General features: G+C 40.8%; 1 protein-coding gene and 1 pseudogene across 3 annotated transcripts in view; one reads left to right on the plus strand and one right to left on the minus strand.

The window, feature by feature from the left end:
• FSIP1 (fibrous sheath interacting protein 1) overlaps window positions 1–14,396 on the minus strand; it is a 206,536-nt gene that overhangs the window by 84,209 nt on the left and 107,931 nt on the right. The window lies entirely within an intron of this gene.
• Window positions 3,568–4,992, plus strand: LOC137227206 (cyclin-dependent kinase 4-like; annotated as a pseudogene).

Genomic DNA, 14,396 nt, shown 5'->3' on the forward strand with positions numbered 1-14,396 from the left:
AAGACCCAATGCAGCCAAAAACAAATAAATTAAATAAATAAACTTCTTTAAAAATTCCATTTTCTTGGTGTGGCGAGCAACCATGACCCCTCCTACAAAGCACTCCTAGAATACTGAGTTGTATAATCCTCATATTTGACTAGCACATCTTCAAGACTGTGAAGACGAAGGAGGGGGAGGGGGAGGGGGAGGAGAGGAGGAAGAAGAAGAAGAAGGAAAAAAATATATTTATCAGCATAGAAATGAGAAAATGTTATATAGCCAAGATTCACAGAGGAAAAGAAGTTTCCACTGCCACTCCAATATAATACAACTTAAAGTCATGCCATAGAGCTATACACCAAATAGTTAACAGTTTGGGGTTTTGCTTTTTGAGTTTTGTTTTTGTTTCGGAAGGAGGAGATTCTAGAAGACCTTTATTTGCTACATTGTATATTTCTATGATGTCTGAAGTTTTTATAACCAGTTAGCATTACTTTTATTATCTGAAAAGGCAGTAAAGATTTCTTAAAATATGTCCCAGGAATTTTCCTGTTTGGAATTTTATCATTTAAGAATATGTAATTGTCTAAGTTACAAAAAAAAAAAAAAAAAAGGCAAACTGCTAGGAAAATGTAATGATATGGATGAAGTGATCAAAGAAAAAGAAATCAGATTTATAAAAATCTATTTCCAACTATATAATTCCAATATGGATATACAGTAACTTATAACACTAACTACAGCATAACAAGGGAAGAGAGTTAAGTAAAAAAAATTAGGCAAAAGAAAAATAAAGGTGAAAGAAATAAGATGAAAATGACAGTATGCCAAATGCATAGGCTAAAAGTTCTGTAGTCTTGTTAGAAATGGGCTGAAGAATCTTTTTCTGAGCTTCCTAGAAGACAGGACAAAAGGAGCTCAGCATGTCAATCAGATGATAGAAATGAACCTATGAGAAGGAAACACAACTGATTTAGGGACCAGAACCTACTGAGATGCTTTCTCTGGTGAGACCATGGAAAGAAGGTACTTTTTCACATAATGAATTATGTCTCCAAACACAGATGGGATTTTTGAAATTTTGGGACCCAGTTTCAAGTACAAAGGTTTAATAATTTTAAGGCCAAAATTTAAATAACTTAAAGCTGAAAGACATGCATATTATATAAAAGCTGAAATAAAATGGTCTCAATATGGTTGCTGAACTAGTTTCCAACCACCTTCTCCTTTATATAAATGATATATTGTCATTTACTTTCCATAATTTACTTTCTTTGCAGATACTAACATCTTAGATATTAGTGACCCATTTTTTAAATATGCAGCACTAAAATCATTATGGTCTGACATTTTTATATGCTTATAAAACATATTTTGTTCCAACTGTTTTTATTAGAAGAAATGTGGCCTGCTGAAAACCAAAACCTACATATTTTACTTTGAAAAAAAAAAAGGCAGCTGGAAATATAAAACCCCACACGTTTGCTTTTAACACTGCTTGGGAACTAAAACCTATCATGTGAATTTGACATCTATTAATGGTTTGCTCAAAGAAACTGAGACTATGTTTTAACAGAAAGCAGCACTCTGAGTTCACACCACAACCCATGGCATCCTCACTGCTTCCCAGGAAGGGGGCAAGCAGGGAGGCCATGCACTCCGAGCCTCCCTGGATGAGGGCTTGCTTTCACAGGGATCTCTGCATCGCTGTACTGTCTCCAGACTCAAGAATACAGAAACAAATTCTTTGGAATTTAGCCCCCGGGGAGGCAAGCAAATTATGCTAACCACATGCAAACATTTATATTACTCTCTGGTTTGTTTCCATGACCTTCCAAAATAAATTGCAATTTACAATCAGATCTTAGAGGACTACATATGACAAGACATCCATATTGTTTTCTTGCCTCATGAAAGGACCAAATTAGTGAAAACAATTACTTAATATCATTTAAATTTGAATACTCTAATCACAGATGTGTTTATATTAAAATAAATGTTTGTTTCTTAAAATACAATTTATCCCCAAACTCTTCTGCTATAAATTAAATACGCCAAGCACAGACGGAGGAAGTAGATGCCTGGAAGTGGCCAATAGATAAAAGGTTCTGGTACAGTACAGGCAAGGAAAAAGAACAAAACCAAATATATGTACATAGATGGGGGTAGAAGTAAAGTATATAAGCAGCAGAGGCATGGCTGCTCACTGGGTGGGTTCTCAGGGAGCAGGACAACAGAAGTTAATCGGGTGGTTAACAGCCCAAATAGCCAGCTGATTTCCAGTATAAATATCAGCCCAAACACAAGTCTACATGTTCTCTGCTAGTCGATCCCTTATTAGACATCTCCAGCTGGAACTTCAAAACTTGACGTGAACCTCAACCAAGTAGGTTTATCATGGGAACGCAAGACTAGTTCAATAGGCAAAAACCAACCAATGTAATCTACCAGAGTAGCAGTCTACTGGAAAAATGATAAAAATAATAATAACAATCACATCAATTGATATAGAAAAGCATTTGAAAAATTTAACATCCATTCTTGATTTTAAAACTCTCTCAGCAAAGCAGGAATAAAAGGGAACTTCTTCAACCAGATAAAACCTGCAGCTAAAATCATACTTAATGGTAAAAGATTGAATGCTTTCATCCCAAAATTAAAAACAAAGCAGAAATGTCCACTCTCACCACCCCTATTCAAAACTGTACTGGAAGTTCTTGCCAGTGTAAGAAAAAAAGGCAAGAAGAAGAAATAAAAGGTATACAAGATTGGAAATTAAAAAATAAAACTATTCCTATTCACAGACAAGATGACTAACTATGGAGAAAGCCCCATGGTACCAGGAAGGAAACAAAAAAACCCACCTGGAACTAATAAGTGATTTTTAGCAAGTTCACCAGATAAAAGTCAACACACAAAAATTAATCATATTTATATATATACTAGCATGGTATAACTAGATCCCAAAAAATGTACCATTTATAATAGTTCCAAAAAACTAAATACTTAAGTATAAATCTAAAAATGTATGTATAGCATCTATATACTGAAACCACAAAATGCTGCTGAAAGAAATCAAAGAAGACTTAAATAGAAAGGTGTACCATGTTGATGGATTGGAAGAGTCAACATAATAAAGATGTCTGTTCTCACCAAACTTATCTATAAATTTGTGCAACCTCAATCAAAATCCTAGCATGATTCTCTATACATATAGACAAGCTGATTCTAAAATTTATATGAAAAGACAAAAAAGAACTAGGATAGCCAAAATAATTTTTATAAAAGAAAAATAAAATTAGGGAAATCACATGACCTGATTTGAAGACTTACCATAAAGCTGCAGTAATTAAGACAGTGCAGTACTGGCAAAGGGATAGACACAATAGAGCAACAGAACAGAATAAAGAGTCCAGTAATAGATCCACACATATATGGCCAGGTTACATTTGAAAAGAGTGTAAAAATAATTCAATGGAAAAAAACCAGTCCTCAGCAAATGGTGTTGGAACAAATGGACATCCATATGCAAAAACAAAGGAACCTTGACCTAAACCTTATATCTTTTATAAAATTTAACTCAAGGTCTATGGTCGGCCCCATAGCGGCCAGCTGCCCCAGACCAAGCTCAAGTGTACGGCGCCGCAGGAACCGGCTCCAAGGCCCCAATAACAGGCCTCCCCCGCAGCTCCAGACACGGGGTGAGGCTCATACCATCCGAACTGTGGAAGGAATTTCGGTGGTAGGAGTCTCTGTGATTGTAGGGTCTCCTCTGGTCTGAGAATGGCTACTCCTCGATATGAGCCAGTGGCTGAGATTGGTGTTGGTGCCTATGGGACGGTGTATAAGGCCCATGATCCCCACAGTGGCTACTCTGTGGCCCTCAAGAGTGTAAGAATCCCCAGTGGAGGAGGTGCTGGAGGGGGCCTTCCCATCAGCACAGTTCATGGGGTGGCTTATTGCGGCGGCTGGAGGCTTTTGAGCATCCCAGTGTTGTCTGACTGATGGACATCTGTGCCACAGCCTGAACTGACCGGGAGACCAAAGTGACCCTGGTGTTTGAGCATGTGGACCAAGACCTAAGGACATATCGGGACAAGGCACCCCCACCAGGCTTGCCAGTGGAGACCATCAAGGATCTGATGCACCAGTTTCTAAGAGGCCTAGATTTCCTTCATGCCAACTGCATCGTTCATCAAGACCTGAAGCCAGAGAACATTCTGGTGACAAGTGGTGGGACAGTCAAGCTGGCTGACTTTGGCCTGGCCAGAATCTACAGCTACCAGATGGCACTTACACCTGTGGTTGTTACACTCTGGTACCGTGCTCCACAAGTTCTTTTGCAGTCTACGTATGCAACCCTGTGGACATGTGGAGCGTTGGCTGTATCTCCACAGAGATGTTTCATTGAAAGCCTCTCTTCTGTGGAAACTCTAAAGCTGACCAGTTAGGCAAAATCTTTGACCTGACTGGACTGCCCCCAGCGGATGACTGGCCCCGAGATGTGTCTCTACCCCCAGGAGGCTTTTCCCTCAGAGGGCCCTGCACAGTGCAGTTGGTGGTACCTGAGATGGAGGAGTCTGGAGCACAGCTGCTGCTGGAGATGCTGACTTTTAACCCACACAAGTGAATCTTTGCCTTCCGAGCCCCACAGCACTCTCATCTACATAAGGCAGAAGGTAACCCAGAGTGAGCCAAGGAATAGTTGCAACAGAACCAAGAGAAGAGAAGCCAACATTCCCTTCCTTTGAACATTTGAGTGGAGAGTCCCCCACTAAGAAGGCCACCTCTGCCTTCATCTCTGAGGCTATGGAGACTCCCCCAACTTTTTACAGAGAATATTTTGCTGCCTTAATGACATTCCCCTCCCACCCCTCCTTTTGAGGCTTATCCTTCTCCTGCCCCCTCTGCGTCCTTACACCAAGGGGTATGTCCCTTGTTCTTCCCCTTCCCTATACCTTGATATTGGGATCCTTTTTTATACGGGAAAAACAATGAAACAAAACAAAATTAATTCAAAATGGATCATATATCTAGTGTTAAAATGTAAAACTATAAAACTTTTAAAAGAAAGCATAAAAGAAAATCTTCATGACCCGGGGTTAGGCAAAGATTTCTAGACATGACACCAAAAGAAGAAAATGATAAATTAAAACTACCTCAAAATTAAAATTTTCTCCTCTGCAAAAGACATTGTTAAGAGAATGAAAAGACAAGCCAACAAAGTGGAAGAAAATATTTTGCAAAAAAGATAAATCAGTCCTTTATCTGATAATGGACTTGGAAACAGAATATTTAAAGAACTCTCAAACCTCAACAGTAAGAAAATAAACAACCCAACTTTAAAAAAAGGGCAAAAGACAAACATTTCACCAAAGGGGATGTATACATGGCAAACAGGCTCATGAAAATACATTCAACATCATTAGCCACAGGAAAATGCAAATTAAAACAATGATGATATACCACTACACACCTACTAGAATGGCCAAAATTTTAAATTCTAACAATGCCAAGTACTGGAAAGACTATGGAACAATTCAAACAATCATATATGACTGAAGGGAAATGCAAAATGTATAGCCACTGTGGAAAACAGTTTTTGCAGTTTCTTCTAAAGGTAAACATATACTTACCAAACAACTCAGCAATTCACTTTTGAGCATTTATCTCAGAGAAATGAAAATTGATGTTCACACAAAAACCTGGTTCTATTCATTACTGCCAAAAATTGCAAATAGCCCGAATATCCTTCAACAGATAAATGGACAAACTATGGTACATCCATACAATGGAAAACTATTCAATGTATTTCATACAATGGAATATAGCAATGAAAGGGAAAGAACTATAGATACATGCAACTTGAATGAATTTCAAAGGCATTATGCTGAGCGAAAAAAAACAGACACAAGAGTATATGCCACATTATTCCATTTATATGGTGTTCTCCTACAGATGTGGGAAGAGTGTAACTACAAAGGGATAGCATGGAGAGTCTGGGGAAGCAATGGAACTGTTCTGTATTCTTACATGTGTTAAAATTCATGGGACCTTACACCAAAAAAGTCCACTTTTCTGTATGTTAATTTAAACTTAAAAAAAAAGTAAATATCTTTGAGATAATTTAATATTAAGGAATTATTCTTAATTTTGTTAGGTGGATAATGGCACAGTGGTTATATTTCTGAAAAACCCTTACCAATTAGAGACTCATACTGAGTATTTATGGGTGAAATGGCATGATGTCTTGGATTTGCTTTAAAATAACTCCTACAGGCACAGGGTCAGGAAGGGGGTCATAGATACGATAAATGTTGAAGCTGAGGATGGGTAATGGGTACCTGGGTTTTCATTAGACTCCTCTGACTATGTTGTTGTATGTGTTTGAAAATTTTCACAGTCAATGGTATTTTTGTTGTTGTTGTTGTTGTTGTTTTTTGCGGTACGCGGGCCTCTCACTGCTGTGGCCTCTCCCGTTGCGGAGCACGGGCTCCGGACGCGCAGGCTCAGTGGCCATGGCTCACGGGCCCAGCCACTCTGCGGCATGTGGGATCTTCCCAGACCGGGGCACGAACCCGTGTCCCCTGCATCAGCAGGCAGACTCTCAACCACTGCGCCACCAGGGAAGCCCCAGTCAATGGTTTTTTAACATAAAAATTTTTTAAAGTTGAGCATGAGGAATCCAGAGAGCACACTGAGGCACGTGCGGAAAATTATTTAAAAGGTTGGAGAACAAAAACTACAGCACTGATTCTTGTCTGCCTCCCCCCCGCATTGGATTCCCCAGTGCCAAGCAGAGTGCCTGGCACATAGGACATAGTCCATAAATTGGTGCTCAATAAATGAAAAATGAATGATGAGCAAACAAGGGGAGAGCTTACTTTTTGTCCTTAGCCCTATAGAAGGACACAGCATCAAGAATCATAATTCTTTGCATTTAATTTTTGATAGTTTGATTAATAGGTGTCTTGGCATATTTCTCCTTGGATTTAACTTGTATGGGTCTCTCTGTGCTTCCTGGACTTGATTAACTATTTCCTTTCCCAGATTAGGGAAGTTTTCAACTATAATCTTTTCAAATATTTTCTCAGTCCCTATCTTTTTCTCTTCTTCTTCTGGCACCCCTATAATTCGAATGTTGGTGTGTTTAATATTGTCCCAGAGGTCTCTGAGACTGTCCTCAATTCTTTTCACTCTTTTTTCTTTATTCTGCTCTGTGAAAGTTATTTCCACTATTTTATCGTCCAGGTCACTTATCCGTTCTTCTGCCTCAGTTATTCTGCTATTGATCCCTTCTAGAGAATTTTTAATTTCATTTATTGTGTTGTTCATCGCTGTTTGTTTGCTTTTTAGTTCTTCGAGATCCTTGGTAAACATTTCTTGTATTTTTTCCATTCTATTTCCAAGATTTTGGATCATGTTTACTATCATTATTCTGAATTCTTTTTCAGGTAGACTGCCTATTTCCTCTTCATTTGTTAGGTCTCGTGGGTTTTTACCTTCCTCCTTCATCTGCTCTGTGTTTTGCTGTCTTCTCATTTTGCTTAACTTACTGTGTTTGGGGTCTCCTTTTCGCAGGCTGCAGGTTCGTAGTTCCTGTTGTTTTTGGTGTCTGCACCCAGTGGGTAAGGTTGGTTCAGTGGGTTGTGTAGGCTTCCTGGTGGAGGGGACTAGTGCCTGTGTTCTGGTGGATGAGGCTGGAGGCTTCCTGGTGGAGGGGACTAGTGCCTGTGTTCTGGTGGATGAGGCTGGATCTTGTCTTTCTGGTGGGCAGGTGCACGTCTGGTGGTGTGTTTTGGGGTGTCTGTGGCCTTATTATGATTTTAGGCAGCTTCTGCTAATGGGTGGGGTTATGTTCCTGTCTTGCTAGTTGTTTGGCATGGGGTGTCCAGCACTGTAGCTCACTCATCATTGAGTAGAGCTGGGTCTTGGCGTTGAGATGGAGATCTCTGGAAGATTTTCGTTGCTTGATATTACGTGGAGCGGGGAGGTCTCTTCTGGACCAATGTCCTGAACTTGGCTCTCCCACCTCAGAGGCACAGCCCTGACACCTGGCTGGAGCACCAAGAGCCTGTCATCCACACAGCTCAGAATAAAAGGGAGAAAAAAAAGAAAGAAAGAAAGAAAGAAAGAGAGAGAGAGAGAGAGAGAGGGAGAGAGGGAGGGAGGGAGGGAGGGAGGGAGGAAGGAGATAAAATAAAGTTATTAAAATTAAAAATAATTATTAAAAAAATTTTTTAAGTAATTAAAAAAAATAAAGAAAGAAGAGAGCAACCAAACCAAAAACAAATCCACCAATGATAACAAGCACTAAAAACTATACAAAACAAAAACAGACAGACAGAACCCTAGGATAAATGATGAAAGCAAAGCTATACAGACAAAATCACACACAGAAGCATACACATACCACTTACAAAAAGAGAAAAAGGGAAAAAAATATATATATCTTTGCTCCCAAAATCCACCTCCTCAATTTGGGATGATTCGTTGTCTATTCAGGTATTCCACAGATGCAGGTACCTCAAGTTGATTGTGAAGACTTACTCCGCTGCTCCTGAGGTCGCTGGGAGAGGTTTCCCTTTCTCTTCTTTGTTTGCACAGCTCCTGGGGTTCAGCTTTGGATTTGGCCCCGCCTCTGCGTGTAGGTCACCGGAGGGCGTCTGTTCTTTGCTCAGACTGGACAGGGTTAAAGGAGCAGCTGATTCGGGGGCTCTGGCTCACTCAGGCCGGGGGGAGGGAGGGGTACAGAGTGCGGGGCGAGCCTGCGGCGGCAGAGGCCAAAGTGACGATGCAGCAGCCTGAGGCGCGCCGTGCATTCTCCCGGGGAAGTTGTCCCTGGATCACAGGACCCTGGCAGTGGTGGGCTGCACAGGCTCCCGGAAGGGAGGTGTGGATCGTGATCTGTGCTCGCACACAGGCTTCTTGGTGGTTGCAGCAGCAGCCTTAGCATCTCATGCCCGTCTCTGGGGTCCGCACTGATAGCCGCAGCTCACGCCCATCTCTGGAACTCCTTTAAGCGGCGCTCTTAATCCCCTCTCCTCATGCACCAGGAAACAAAGAGGCAAGAAAAAGTCTCTTGCCTCTTCCGCAGCTCCAGACTTTTTCCTTGACTCCCTCCCGGCTAGCTGTGGCACACTAGCCCCTTCAGGCCGTGTTCTCACAGCCAACCCCAGACCTCTCCCTGGTATCCAACCTCCGAAGCCAGAGCCTCAGCTCCCAGCCCCACCCCCTCACCCGTCCCGGCGGGGGAGCAGACAAGCCTCTCGGGCTGGTGAGTGCTGGTCAGCACCAATCCTCTGTGCGGGAATCTCTGCGCTTTGCCCTCTGCACCCCAGTTGCTGCGCTCTCCTCCATGGTTCCGAAGCTTCCCCCCTCCGCCACCCACAGTCTCTGCCTGCAAAGGGGCTTCCTGGTGTGTGGAAACCTTTCCTCCTTCACAGCTCCCTCCCACTGATGCAGAAAATTATAAGACACTGATGAAAGAAATTAAAGATGATACAAACAGATGGAGAGATATACCATGTTCTTGGATTGGAAGAATCAACATTGTGAAAATGACTATACTACCCAAAGCAATCTACAGATTCAATGAAATCCCTATCAAACTACCACTGGCATTTTTCACAGAACTAGAACAAAAAATTTCACAATTTGTATGGAAACACAAAAGACCCCGAATAGCCAAAGCAATCTTGAGAAAGAAAAACCAAGCTGGAGGAATCAGGCTCCCTGACTTCAGACTATACTACAAAGCTACAGTAATCAAGACAGTATGGTACTGGCACAAAAACAGAAATATAGATCAATGGAACAGGATAGAAAGCCCAGAGATAAACCCACGCACATATGGTCACCTTATCTTTGACAAAGGAGGCAGAAATGTACAGTGGAGAAAGGACAGCCTATTCAATAAGTGGTGCTGGGAAAACTGGACAGCTACATGTAAAAGTATGAGGTTAGATCACTCCCTAACACCATACACAAAAATAAGCTCAAAATGGATTAAAGACCTAAATGTAAGGCCAGAAACTATCAAACTCTTAGAGGAAAACATAGGCAGAACACTCTATGACATAAATCACAGCAAGATCCTTTTTGACCCACCTCCTAGAGAAATGGAAATAAAAACAAAAGTAAACAAATGGGACCTAATGAAACTTAAAAGCTTTTGTGCAGCAAAGGAAACCATAAAGAAGACCAAAAGACAACCCTCAGAATGGGAGAAAATATTTGCAAATGAAGCAACTGACAAAGGATTAATCTCCAAAATTTATAAGCAGCTCATGCAGCTTAATAACAAAAGAACAAACAACCCAATCCAAAAATGGGCAGAAGACCTAAATAGACATTTCTCCAAAGAAGATATACAGATTGCCAACAAACACATGAAAGGATGCTCAACATCACTACTCATTAGAGAAATGCAAATCAAAACTACAATGAGATATCAGCTCACACCAGTCAAAATGGCCATCATCAAAATATCTACAAACAATAAATGCTGGAGAAGGTGTGCTTGCACTGTTGGTGGGAATGTAAATTGATACAGCCACTATGGAGAACAGTATGGAGGTTCCTTAAAAAACTAAAAATAGAACTACCATACAACCCAGCAATCCCACTACTGGGCGTATACTGTGAGAAAACCATAATTCAAAAAGAGTCATGTACCACAATGCTCATTGCAGCACTATTTACAATAGCCAGGACATGGAAGCAACCTAAGTGTCCATCAACAGAGGAATGGATAAAGAAGATGTGGCACATATATACAATGGAATATTACTGAGCCATAAAAAGAAACGAAATTGGGTTATTTGCAGAGACATGGATGGACCTAGAGTCTGTCATACAGAATGAAGTAAGTCAGAAAGAGAAAAACAAATACCATCTGTTAACACATATATATGGAATCTAAAAAAAAAAAAAAAAAGGTCATGAAGAACCTAGGGGCAGGATGGGAATAAAGACGCAGACTTACTAGAGAATGGACTTGAGGACACAGGGACGGGGAAGGGTAAGCTGGGACAAAGTGAGAGAGTGGCATAGACATGTATATACTACCAAATGTAAAATAGATAGCTAGTGGGAAGCAGCCGTATAGCACAGGGAGATCAGCTCGGTGCTTTGTGACCACATAGAGGGGTGGGATAGGGAGGGTAGGAGAAGGGAGATGCAAGAGGGAAGAGATATGGGGATTTATGTATAACTGATTCACTTTGTTATAAAGCAGAAACTAACACACCATTGTAAAGCAATCATACTCCAATAAAGTTGTTAAAAAAATCATAATTCTCCACAACTGAAATCTGAATAGGAAAAACTGGCTTCAGATCTTTTTTTTTTTTTGAAGTGTTCAAAACTCAGTTCTATTCCTATTTCCTCCCTTTCTAAAATATCTTGCTCATACTGGTTTGTCTTTTGTGAACCATTCTAGTAAAAGGTCCTATCAATTTCCTACTTGATCAAATACAGAGTTGAAGTGTCCTCTTGTGTATGATGCCTATGCTTTGGCTTCCTCACCAGATGATGAGATGAGAACACCCGATGTGGACTGAGTCTGCATATATCCAGGCACTGTTCTAAGAACTTTCCATTCAACCCTACAAGGTCAGTTCTTATTATTTCCACTCACAGAGGAGGAAACTGAGGCAGAGAGAGGTCAAGTAACTTCTCAAAAGTCACACTACTAGTAAGGGGCAGAGCAGGGACTCAAACACAGACAATTTGGCTCCACACTTGTCTCAATACTGCCTCTTACTAGGACCTTGAGAATACAGACTCCATCATACGTACTTTTGTATTCTGCTCAGCAATGACCCCCATGCAGTAGACATTTTACAGTCTAAGTGACTGGTGTGTTATCTGGGCTGTCTTTGCAAATCTCAGAGAGCATCTTTCAGGAAGTTTTTAGCTAAAGTCTACATTGGTCTGAAGAGCTCTCCTGTTCTTTCTTTAATGTTTTATTTAATTCCACCATGAGAATTTCCTTGACAAAAAAAAAAAAAAAAACTTCATGTGTAATAAAGACAAAATGTTAGTACCTAATCAGATGTTAAGATTCTTTGTGCAAATACTGCCCAAAATAGATACCAAAACAATACTAATAAAGTAAAAATCATCCTGAGAAAATTTCTTTTATAACCCAGTAAAAGTCCTTTACTGCAAACGTTCCTCCCCAACCCCTAACTCCCTCCCTGCATCATACACACGAACAGAGGAACTTTCAAAGATTACTCGTCACTGAGGAGATAATATACACCTCTGGGAATTTTGACCATTCTTAAGATCTCTATCACTAGCACTTTGTTTTGAAAAACTTCAATATTGGACATGATTCTGGATTACCTGTGGTTTAAGGGTAAAGAAAAGAAATTAGTACAATCAACTGTCTAATAGTACAGGCTATCTTTCTAATGAGGTGTGTGCTTGCTGAACACAGCTAATCTGAAAAAAAAAATTTTAAAGATGAGTTTTCCCATTGATCTTTTTCTTCTATGGAATTATTCTAAAGACAGATTAATCCTAAAAGAAGAAGAAAGACTTTTAATGAAATTTCACTGCACCTGGCCATCATCCAGACTTCGGTTAGGTCCCACAATACACTCCAGACACACTACATGTCTTCTGTATGTTCACGTGTGAGATCATTTCAACGAAATGGTAAAAAATCACGAAGCTATGATTTTCAAGTGTAACTCAAATCTTGCTGGCATAGTTAGTTAACACTAGCAAAAAGGATAACAAAAATCAGCCAGCTAATAAAAGTTATTTTAAATAATGAATTTGGAGCAGGATAATTTTAGTGACCATAAAACAAAGGGAAAAACATTATCCTATCAAGACAACAATATGCTAATCGATTCACCACTGACATCGTAAAGGGATTCTCGAGGAAACCCCAACTCGACTAAGCAACCCTCCACTGACTTCCAATTACCACTGGCAAGAAAGAGAATACAGACACGAGGATGTGACCACTAGGTGGCACCTCCACACCGTTTCTTTCATCTCAAAATCTTATTTCCTCCTTTATTATGGCTTTCCCAAAATATTAGCAGTGCAAAATACAAAACCAGGTGCCTCACTTCAATAAAGAACACAGACAAAAACAAATTTAGAAAGCATGTTTTTAATTAAAAATGCTTCCTGTAACTTTATACATATAATGCTTTGGTTTACAGTCATCAGACTATCTCACCAAACTGTAAATATGAATTAGTATTCTGTATTCTTCTCTCTTTGGTAACATATCATTCCAATATCACAATATAGAATTGGGATGAATTTCTTTTCTTTTTTGTCATAAATACCTTTTAAGGCAAACTTCTGCATAAAAATTGCTGTGTGGGAGATTATTGGTTCAATATGGTGGAGTAGAAAGATGTGCACTCACTCCCTCTTGTGAGAGGACAAGAATCACAACTAACTGCTGAAAAATCATCGACAGGAAGACACTGGAACTCACCAAAAATGATACCCCACATCCAAAGACAAAGGAGAAGCCGCAATGAGATGGTAGGAGGGGCACAATCACAATAAAATCAAATCCCATAACTGGTGGGTGGGTGACTCACAAACTGGAGAACACTTATACCACAGAAATCCACCCACTGGAGTGAAGGTTCTGAGCCTCACATCAGGCTTCCCAATCTGGGGGTCTGGCAACGAGAGGAGGAATTCCTACAGAATCAGACTTTGAAGGCTAGCGGGATTTGACTGCAGGACTTTGACAGGACTGGGGGAAACAGAGACTCCACTCTTGGAGGGCACACACAAAGTAGTGTGCACATCAGGACCCAGGGGAAGGAGCAGTGACCCCATAGGAGACCGAACCAGACCTACCTGCTAGTGTTGGACTGTCTCCTGCAGAGATGGGGGTGGCTGTGTGTCACTGTGAGGACAAGGACACTGGCAGCAGAAGTTCTGGGAAGTACTCCTTGGCATGAGCCCTCCCAGAGTCTGTCATTAGCCCCACCAAGAGCCCAGGTAGGCTCCACTGTTGGGCTGCCTCAGGCCAAACAACCAACAGGGAGGGAACCCAGCCCAACTCACCAGCAGACAAGCAGATTAAAGTTTTACTGAGCTCTGCCCACCACAGCAACACCCAGCTCTACCCACCACCAGTCCCTCCCATCAGGAAACTTGCACAAGCCTCTTAGATAGCCTCATCCACCAAAGGGCAGACAGCAGAACAAGAAGAACTACAATCCTGCAGCCTGTGGAACAAAAACCACATTCACAGAAAGATAGACAAGATGAAAGGGCAGAGGGCTATGTACCAGATGAAGGAACAAGATAAAACCCCAGAAAGACAACTAAATGAAATGGAGATAGGTAATCTGCCAGAAAAAGAATTCAGAATAATGATAGTGAAGATGATCCAGGACCTTGGAAAAAGAATGGAG

The sequence above is a fragment of the Pseudorca crassidens genome, chromosome 1, assembly GCF_039906515.1.
Source record: "Pseudorca crassidens isolate mPseCra1 chromosome 1, mPseCra1.hap1, whole genome shotgun sequence".
In the NCBI taxonomy this organism is placed as follows: Eukaryota; Metazoa; Chordata; class Mammalia; order Artiodactyla; family Delphinidae; genus Pseudorca; species Pseudorca crassidens.